The sequence below is a fragment of the Lithobates pipiens genome, unplaced genomic scaffold (genome assembly GCF_037356315.1).
Source record: "Lithobates pipiens isolate NorthernLeopardFrog02 unplaced genomic scaffold, aLitPip1_a1.2 Scaffold_19, whole genome shotgun sequence".
Taxonomy (NCBI): Eukaryota; Metazoa; Chordata; class Amphibia; order Anura; family Ranidae; genus Lithobates; species Lithobates pipiens.
The window spans coordinates 102,804,107-102,814,520 of NW_027507764.1; the positions used below are offsets into that span (position 1 = coordinate 102,804,107).

General features: G+C 44.8%; 1 protein-coding gene across 3 annotated transcripts in view; it reads right to left on the bottom strand.

Annotated features, from left to right (window-relative positions):
* The window catches only part of WDR37 (WD repeat domain 37), a 284,920-nt gene extending 276,741 nt beyond the window's left edge, over window positions 1-8,179 (bottom strand). Inside the window, exon 1 of one of the 3 annotated variants that reach the window (XM_077491119.1) lies at window positions 7,524-8,179. The gene's annotated coding sequence lies outside the window, so the exon portion shown is untranslated. Of the gene's footprint in view, window positions 1-4,918; window positions 5,045-7,523 lie in introns of those variants that run through there. The other 2 variants (XM_077491118.1, XM_077491120.1) reach the window with 2 other exon arrangements.
* Window positions 8,180-10,414: the final 2,235 nt, after the last annotated feature.

Genomic DNA, 10,414 nt, shown 5'->3' on the forward strand with positions numbered 1-10,414 from the left:
TAGGAGAGAGAGAGAGATCATCCATTTGATCTGCAGATGAAGAAACAGAAAGATACAAGAAGAAACAAGGTTTCTTTTTATATTTTTAGTGTTTCGGCTTAGCAATGTTGTTAATAAACATTGCCAGCTGCTTTCTACAGCTCCAATTACCGGACTTCTTTAACACTTTGGCAGGGGAGACCCACTGACAGCTCAAAGAACAGAGCCTGACGTATCAGTTTCAGGTATAGTGCATTTGCATGAGTACCGATACTTGTACAAATACTCCGTATTGGTGCATATCTATTAAAAACCCTTCCGGAATGCATCAAAAACGTGCATGCAGAAATGCGTCCAGAACAGATCTGAAGTGCGTTTTTGTGGTGTGAACCAGCCCTAAGCGACTCTAATTGGGTATAAATTGAATACATTAAGTACCAGAATTAGTAAAAATCTGCATTCTCGGTCAGTTTTTTGCACTGGTATGTGCAAATGCACGCAAATACTTGCATATGAGCACAAATATGAATGGATTTTCCCTAGGAATGTGTTGTGCGCACAAATACGTGCAGAAATATTTGTGAATACACGCAAAACAAGCAGGTGAAATTACGTACAAAAAAAAAAAAAACAAGCGCAGATGTTCAAAACATCAGTACTGCATGCAAGAGGCCTAAAATGTATTGCACAGCCGTGATGTAGTGTTTATGGCAACCCCTAAAGATGCACTTTGTTACTTTGAGCAATTAAAACACAATATTCAGTATTGTGAATGCAGTACCACGTGATGCCATTGTGCCAAACACATGCAACTTCCTAATATAAAAACCAACAGGCAATCAGCAATTACATTGGGGGGGGAGAAATCCCAATAACGGCTTACAATGTCCTTCCAATCTAGACAGACACATGTGAGACAAGAGGTAGAACAACAAATAGAACGCAGAATTTAGACACCATGTAACGTGGAAAAGAGACACTCCGTGCTTAGAATGACTACAGCAATCAACCCGCCAAATGTTCACAGCAAGAATGTAAACAGGATTAAATATGACATTTTATACTGGAGAGTATTGAAAACAACAAAGGCAGAAAAGAAGCAAATACAAGAGAGAAGTCAAATCAAAAAGGGATCAAAGCCACACATATGAAAAGATGGATACAGACATTAGATAATAGACACACAGGTACATGGCATAGTACTGCAGCACAATAATGAAAGGAACGAATGTTATAATAAAAAGACATCAAGGCACGAGCGTACAATATGAATTGGATTATCCATAACTCACTGAGAACTGTCCATATGAAAGACGCATTGTAGGTAATTGCATGAAGATAAAAAATGTTTTTTCTTTATCTTATGATGTATACAAAACCCAAAGCAGTGCAAAGACTATAGATGGTATTGAAGATGTGACAACGCATAGCAATCATGGTAAAGCTGCATTTACACACATTATGCGTGCAATTTAACGCTTACGGTACCATTCATAGTTAACAAACACCCCAAAACGCTGTAAAACTCCCAGGTAAAAAAAAAATAAAAAAAAAAAAAAGCTTTAAAGCTGAAAAAAATTAATAAATAAGGGGGAGGTACAAGAACTAAGCTGCTACGCACTGAAATGAATGGGCTGTTCTATGCTTGTGGCACAACAACACACAAAAAAAAAAAAAACGCACATTTGCACATGTACACAAAATGCCATCATGTGATTGTAGCCCTACGTAGAGCTATTATTACATCATTTCCACCTATCACCAATTGTATTCAGTTATATGGCAAAGATGTAGGTACATCGCCCTGATCCAGAAAACGAGCACCAAGGATGGACTCTGATTGGATGGTCTGGGTTCCCAAATCTTGCATGCTGATCTATATATGGGTGCTTAAGATACAAGCACAGCACAGGAAGAGAATACACCAAAACCACTGACAGATCTAGACACCAGATACTAATAATAGTTACTAGACAATATACTATGCAAACGTGAAGCCAAGATCTGGACAGACAGTATATTTTGTTGAAGCCCCTTGTATCACAATAAACTTCTGATTTATGATTACATCTCACTACAGCTGCTGATCTCCAGCCCTCTTTCATCACCACCTGTCTACAATGGTGACCAATGTGTGTTGGCATGGCAGCTTGCAGTCTACAAGACGGAGTGGAGGGGATAGAATATATGGAGGGTCATATTAAAAGTGACAACACATGAGCACAATTGGGTGACAGCCATCACCCCAAGAAGTGTCCGAACTATGACCTTCACAGCAGGATCACAGGTATTCTTTTAGATTTAAAAGACTGAAAACCATTTCTGGAATTATGTAATGATGTTACAGCTTCTATGTGAGTTTATTGATTGGGTTTACATCTATGTTGACTGCTTTGCTCAGGTCATATAGGTAGAGAAGAAAGTTTCAATCCAACCTTTATTTATCTAATCAGATTTCAGGGAAACATCTATTCTGTTCAGCCCCTGAAGAAGGTGGTGGTTGGCCATGTCTACTCTGCCCATATTCCTGAAGAAGGTGGTGGCTGGCCATGTCTACTCTGCCCATATTCCTGAAGAAGGTGGTGGCTGGCCATGTCTACTCTGCCCATATTCCTGAAGAAGGTGGTGGCAGGCCATGTCTACTCTGCCCATATTCCTGAAGAAGGTGGTGGCTGGCCATGTCTACTCTGCCCATATTCCTGAAGAAGGTGGTGGCTGGCCATGTCTACTCTGCCCATATTCCTGAAGAAGGTGGTGGCAGGCCATGTCTACTCTGCCCATATTCCTGAAGAAGGTGGTGGCAGGCCATGTCTACTCTGCCCATATTCCTGAAGAAGGTGGTGGCAGGCCATGTCTACTCTGCCCATATTCCTGAAGAAGGTGGTGGCAGGCCATGTCTACTCTGCCCATATTCCTGAAGAAGGTGGTGGCTGGCCATGTCTACTCTGCCCATTTTCCTGAAGAAGGTGGTGGCTGGCCATGTCTACTCTGCCCATATTCCTGAAGAAGGTGGTGGCTGGCCATGTCTACTCTGCCCATATTCCTGAAGAAGGTGGTGGCTGGCCATGTCTACTCTGCCCATATTCCTGAAGAAGGTGGTGGCTGGCCATGTCTACTCTGCCCATATTCCTGAAGAAGGTGGTGGCTGGCCATGTCTACTCTGCCCATATTCCTGAAGAAGGTGGTGGATGGCCATGTCTACTCTGCCCATATTCCTGAAGAAGGTGGTGGCTGGCCATGTCTACTCTGCCCATATTCCTGAAGAAGGTGGTGGCTGGCCATGTTTATTCTGCCCATACCTCTGATGAAGGCGGAGGTTGGAGGGGGGCTTCTACACCTCTGATGGAGGCAGAGGTCGGAGTGGGGGGGGGGATATCCGTACCTCTGATGAAGGCGGAGATGGGGGGGGTTGATGTCTGTACCTCTGATGAAGGCAGAGGTTGGGGGGTATATCCATACCTCTGATGAAGGTGGGAGGATGTTTGTACCTCTAATGAAGGCGGAGGTTGGGGGGATATCTGTACCTCTGATGAAGGCAGAGAGTCTATGTTAGAAAAGTTTTAAATGTTTATTGTGTGACTATTAGAAAAACAATAATCCTGAGACTGATTTGTTAAAAAGCTTACTTCTGAGCACATTATTGTATTAACTCATTGTATTGTTTTGTCCTAATTAACTCCATAGTAAGTAGGATGATTAGATTTAACTAAATATGATAGCCTAAGAATGTACAGGAAAACATAGCTAAAAGAATAAAGGTACTAGTTCGTACCATGACAACTTAATTTATGTTTCCTCAGCCAATAGAAGCATAGAGATGTTATTCTTATGGGTTATGTGAAGGCGGGACACAGTCTTTTGGCAGACATTTTTCTTCAGCTTTCGTGCTGTAAGCATGTCTCTCTGTTGTGGGCCACATCAGAAATACATTTTCCTGCTTCTCAAGAACACCTGATGTTTTTTTTACTGATCACAAGGGAAGTTCCTAACAGTCTATACCTCTAATGAAGGCGGAGGTTGGGGGGGGGATATCCGTACCTCTGATGAAGGCGGAGGTTGGGGGGGGGGGATATCCGTACCTCTGATGAAGGCAGAGAGTCTATACCTCTAATGAAGGCGGAGGTTGGGGGGGGGGGGGGGGGGAATGTCCATACCTCTGATGAAGGCGGAGTGTCTATACCTCTAATGCAGGCGGAGGTTGGGGGGGGGGGGGGGATGTCCGTACCTCTGATGAAGGCGGAGAGTCTATACCTCTAATGCAGGCGGAGGTTGGGGGGGGGGGATGTCCGTACCTCTGATGAAGGCGGAGAGTCTATACCTCTAATGCAGGCGGAGGGGGGAAATGTCCGTACCTCTGATGAAGGCGGAGTGTCTATACCTCTAATGCAGGCGGAGGTTGGGGAGGGGGGGGGATGTCCGTACCTCTGATGAAGGTGGAGTGCCTATACCTCTAATGAAGGCGGAGGTTGGGGGGGGGGGGGGGGGGTATCCGTACCTCCTGATGAAGGCAGAGGTTGGGGGGGGGGGTGAAGGTCTATATTAGTAAATCCCCCTCCTCTTGTATTTGAAGCATCTCGGGAAGAAATGATGATGGTGATGTCTTGCAGACCTCGGAGGAGAGCCCAGGATGGGCCCCCAGCATCACACAACGTACACACAGATGTGGATAGAAATGTAAACAGAAGACTGATGTACAGACAAGGGCTGAGCCGGGCACACCTGGATCTCCAGGAAGATGAGGCCATATAGATCCATAGGGATCCATGGAGATCACACACAGGAGGAGGACTGCTGTGCTCACACCTGGAGGAGGAGATCCGTCTCCATCACACAGCCCCATTGTCTGCTCACTGACTGCCTATGACAGGTGACCAGCAGCCATGACACCCTCCCACCCCACACAGCCTCCCCCCGCACCACCACCCGGGCCCTCCATTACCTGTGCGGGGTATACGGGCTCATCCACCGGCCACCTCCTCCTCCTCCTCTCTCTATCCAGCACACGCACAGCCAGCTCCGGACATTTGCCTTGACAACGGAAGTCCCGCCCCCTTCCTGGCCTGTCACCAGCCAGCTCGTGCCGATTGGACAGAATGGCGTCAGCGGCCATTGGTAGGGAGGGACGTCAATCGGGAGCTCCAGGTGGTTTTGCCACGCCCATCCCCGTCTGCTGTCAAACTGGCAGCTCTGGGCTATTTTTAGCCTGATTCCTGTCTTGATGTTTGTTTAATAACATGAATGGGGGGGGGGGGGCGCACCTCCTACACTGCGGGAGGAATGGAGACACTCGGCAAGTCTTATCATAGTGACTTCTATGTAATTCACCTCTATGGGAGATGTGATCAGCTGTCACTGAGTTCTCTTCCTCCAATGTATCACATGTACTGCATAGTAGGTATTCCTGCATTGAGGAGCGTTCAGCCCTTTGTTCAGAGAGCGCAGGACGCGCGCTCATGTGCGTTTTTACGACACATTACCGTCTTTACCGTTTTTGGTCTCTATTTTTCACTTTTCGGGTGCTTTCCCACCTGAGCCTTCCATGATCGCACACATTTTTGTGTTCCATGTATGTGCGCAAAATCGCGCACTTTTGCGCACGTCACAGAACACTCGCAACCTAAAAGAGAACAAAAAGTGTATTGCACTTGTAGTGCCATTCGTTGTTAATGGCAAGCCAAATACAGCAAGCAGAGGCTGATTTTGGCGCATGGCAAAAAAATAAAAATACACAAAGCTCAACACTCAAATAGCTACATGAGCTTCTTTGGTGTCACCAATTGAAATGAATGGACTGCTTTATTCATGTAGCGTGAAAAAAGTCCATTCATAAAACGCTAGGTGTGAACCTAGCCTCAGGGATCATCATCATCTCACTAGCTTCGATCCAAATGTGGATCGCTCTTCAGGCCCTATTCACACCTGAGCAAAGCATCATGTTTTTTCATGCTTGTTTTTTTTTTTTTGCGCTTTTGTCTCACAGCAGTATAGGGTGGCCCATTCATCATTCAAACGGGTTGCCTTATGTGCAACACATGCAGAACGAACTGCACTCCTGTGATCCACAAAAGAAGTGCAGCCAAGCGAGCTTTGGCTGTACTTCTCCTTTAAAACCATAGTGCAACCACAAATGTTTACTGCTCCCCAGTCAAAAGTTTAAATGGAGCCTCAGGGCTTGTTCATAGCCAGAAGCTGCATTAGAACATACTGTAGTTACATATTTACTGTTTTTTTTTTATTGTGTAAACTTTTTTGAAATGTCACACAGTCACATTTTTTTCTTCATTTTGGATGCGAGCTCAAAAACTCTGCATTTACAGACATTTGAGCTTTTTTTTCCTCTGCCTCTAAACTCCCCTCTATGTTAGCCTATGGGGGTTATTTACTAAAAGAAAATCCACTTTGCATTAGCAAGTGCACTTGGAAGTGCAGTGGCTGTAGATCCAAGGGGGACATGCAAGTAAAATAAAAAACAGCATTTTAGCTCACACACGATTGAATAAAATCAGCAGAGCTTCCACATATTACAGCTCTTCTAACCATTAGATTTAGAGCGACTGCACTTTCAAGTGCACTTGCAGTGCAAAGTGGATTTACCGTTCGTAAATAACCCCCTATGTGTCTATGCACACTTTAGGCATTTACAGTTTAGAGCCAGGGACGTTAAGAGATAGGAAGAAAAAAAAAATCACTTGTGCTTTCAGGAGAGGAGCTTTTGAGCGTAAAAAAATGGCTGAAGCACCTAAAATGTGGGTAAACACTATGGGGGTTATTTACGAAGCGCAAATTCACTTTGCACTGCAAATGCACTTGGAAGTGCAGTCACTCTAAATCTAAGTGGTATATCTGAAATGAGTGGAAGCTCTGCTGATTTTATCATGTAATCATGTGCAAGCTAAAATGCTGTTTTTTCTTTTCCTTGCATGTCCCCCTCGGATCTACAGTGACTGCACTTCCAAGTGCACTTGCAGTGCAAAGTGGATTTGCCTTTCGTAAATAACCCCCTAGGTGTTTTTTTGCACTTGAGAGCTTTTATATTTCAGTGGCCAGAATAAATTAATATTCTGTCCAATTAAATGAATAAATGTCCAAGCAATTGACACGCTTCTAAATGCTCTTAAAAAAAAGCACAGCTTAGCAGTGTTTTGGCAGATGCTTTTCTCCTCCTAGGAGAAAAGCGTTTATAAGAGCCCCAGTGTGTTTAAAGCCCAAGGCAGTTTTATAACATAACCCTTGGCTCTTTTTTTTTTTTGACACCTATGTCCCAGTGGGGAGATTTCCCTTTACTTCCTGTACTGTACATAGCCAAAACAGGAAGTGAGAGCAAATTCCCCCAAAGTGAAGAAATCCTAGTTTGTCACCTCCTGCCCCCCATTGGAAGATGTGCTCACTTTTCCTAATCTGGTGACAATTCAAATTGTGGGGACTTTATTTAATTAATACCTAGGGTAGTGCCAGATACCATATAATTTTCCCAGAGGACTCCTTCCTTAAAAGTACAATTTAGCACTGACCCCCGAAGGAGCTTCTGGTTTTATTGGGCTTACCGTTACCTCCTCGTTTGCTTCTCCGTCTAAGAATTCCCGTGATAGATGGCCCAAAGAATGTGGAAATTGACACTGAATCTTCTTTTGTGTTATTTATTTAGAACAGAAACAGAGTCTTTCAATAAAGGGTAGAAGGTTAGGAGTAAGTTCGGGTACTTTAGATTGCAAATATTAAAGGAAGTCCTTGTAGAAAATCCAGAGAATAAAGACCGTTTCACAACTGGATTTTACAATCCCCGAATAGACCTCCTCTCACTAGGCCTAGCAGCCAGTAGGGTGTTCGACAAAGTCTCTGCCACAGACTTGTGATGTACACTTGAGCGTTACTGAGGGACGTATATAAATTTAAAAAGCTAACATACAGTACCAGGTTCTCTCAGCCGATCTGGCCATACCATATGTGTTTTGATCCAGGTTGCATCCTTCAACTAAGCCTCCAGTCTCCTTCAGAGAAACCAGCCTTGCACACGGCCTTCTCCTGAAGAGTCCTCCCCTGGGGCTCCTCAGTTGCTGGGCCTCTCCCTTCAGATGAGACAGCACCGGACCACCTTTGGATCAGTAGGCCCTGAAATCCAGTCAGGCCTGTCCCGGCAGTTGCGTTGCCTCGGGCCAGCCGGCCCCAAGTCTTGGGATGCATGGTTCCACACCCCAGGCCAGCAGGGCCATGGGGCTGGGTCAGGAGGACCACTGGAACTGAACAGACAGAAAAATAAAAATGGAACCCCGAACCACGTGGCGTTGGTACCTTAAGTACCACCTCCAAGAATGCACAGCAGGAAACACTCCCACTGGGCTGGTTCTAAAAAAAAAATGTCATTCAGTACACCCAGCTAGACTGCGTTTCTACTCTTGCCTGGCGGTGACAGCGACACCTGTGGTCAAGGAGAACCTAGAGCAACCCAGCTGGACTCATACTGAAACCAGAAATTTAGAGAAATAGGCCCGAAATCCAACTGTGGTTTCAGGCAAATTAACTTTTCAAAAAAAAACATAGCCTCTGCTCGTCAGGAGCCAGCGCTACATACACAACTGTCTCTCTTCTGTCAACCTGACCGTCAGGGGCCGGGAGAGGCATAATTAATGGAACTTTAAACAAGCCTTCCAACATCCCTAGCGTATATGACTACAAGTGTGTCACTTAATCTGTTATCATCTTATCATTGGAATGTACAGTGCTAAAAACAGGGAAGGGGCACATCTGTCATAAGCTTTTTAATAGAAATGCCATGTCTTAGTTTTACGTGCCTTATACCACCGTCTGTATACTATACTGTTATTAAAGTACACCCTGAGGATATGTTCCTCTGTCAGTTCAGATTGTACCTCTGATCTTGTGACACAATAAAAACCTTTCTGATTAAAAAAAAAAAAATGCCTTCCAGGGAATACCAACAAGTATAATAAAAGCTGTAATACTTTATTACAAATTTAAAAACAGTATAAAAAGTAAAGAAAGTGTTTGCATGCCAATTTCACATCAAGAAAGGTCACACATATCACATAACAGCTTGAAGGTGTCACAGCTTCACATCTTATCATCGTAAATAGATGCCAGATATAAAGTTTCATCAGGATCCAATGACCTTTAATGTGACCACACAAAGCCAACCAACAAGTGATCTTTACACATTTAAGTATTCTTCTCAATCATAGATGTATAAGTGTCCTTATTGTTACCACATGGACAATCATAACCACCCCATGCCAAAAAAAGGAAACAACTTCTATACATAACACAAGGAAGACATCAGTCTTCTATTCAGAAAATATACAGTTACACCCCTTTCACATCAGAGCGTTTTGCAGGCGCTATAGCGTTAGAAATAGCGCCTGCAATCCGCCCTAAAGAAGCTGCACCATTGTGTGTAGTGTGAAAGCCCCGAGGGCTTTCACACTACAGCGGTGCGCTGGCAGGACGTCAGAAAAAAGTCCTGCCAGTAGCTTCTTTGGAGCGGTGAAGGAGCGGTGTGTTTACCGCTTCTTCACCGCTGCTCCCCATTGAAATCAATGGGGCAGCGCTGTAATGCCGCCGGCAAAACGCCGCTATTGCGGCGTATTGCCGGCGGTTTTAACCCTTTCGCAAGCCGCTAGCGGGGGTAAAAGCACCCCGCTAGCGCCCGAAATGTGCCGCAAATTCGGCGGTAAAACGCCGCTAAAAATAGCGGCGTTTTACCGCCGACGCAAAGGGCGGTGTGGTGTGAAAGGGGTCTTAGTGGTTGGATAGGCAAAGATTCCTGCCAGCATAAGGATTCCTGTTTTTAATACATGGGAAAAGGTGTAAGTTTGCTTTACTTAAAAAAATATAGTGGGGGTTGAATCTCCCTAACGGGGGCATAGACACCAATACAAACCAAATAGATGCCCCAATCCCTCTCCATATGGATTTAAAACTAGAAAAAAATATTGGCATTATATCCACTGGAATATTTGCATTTTGCAGAGCAGAGAAGGGGCATATTGTCTTGAGATGTAGTGCATAGTCCATATATTTACACCATTATGTTAAATGATTTGAGAACATGTATATCTTACTTTTGTTGGCATAATGACCAGACATGCAATTCATAGCTCTCCTACAGCTTGCGCCTATCTGCCCCATATTGGCAAAATATCCACTGGAGAATTAGCATTTTGCAGAGCGGGGACTGGCCAGAGAGGGATAACTTTGATGCAGTTGGCCAGCTTAACCACTTGCCAACCAGCTGCCGCAGTTTTACTGCGGCAGGTTGGCTCAACGTTATCTGAAGTCGCTTCCCATTGTGGCCACTTGGGGTGCGCGTGCGTACCCGCGGCTCGCCGCCGGAGCCGATGCGAGTGCCTGGCGGGTGGGATGACCAACGGGCACCCGTGATTGCTCATGATAGAGCAAGAACCGGGATCTGTGTGTGTAA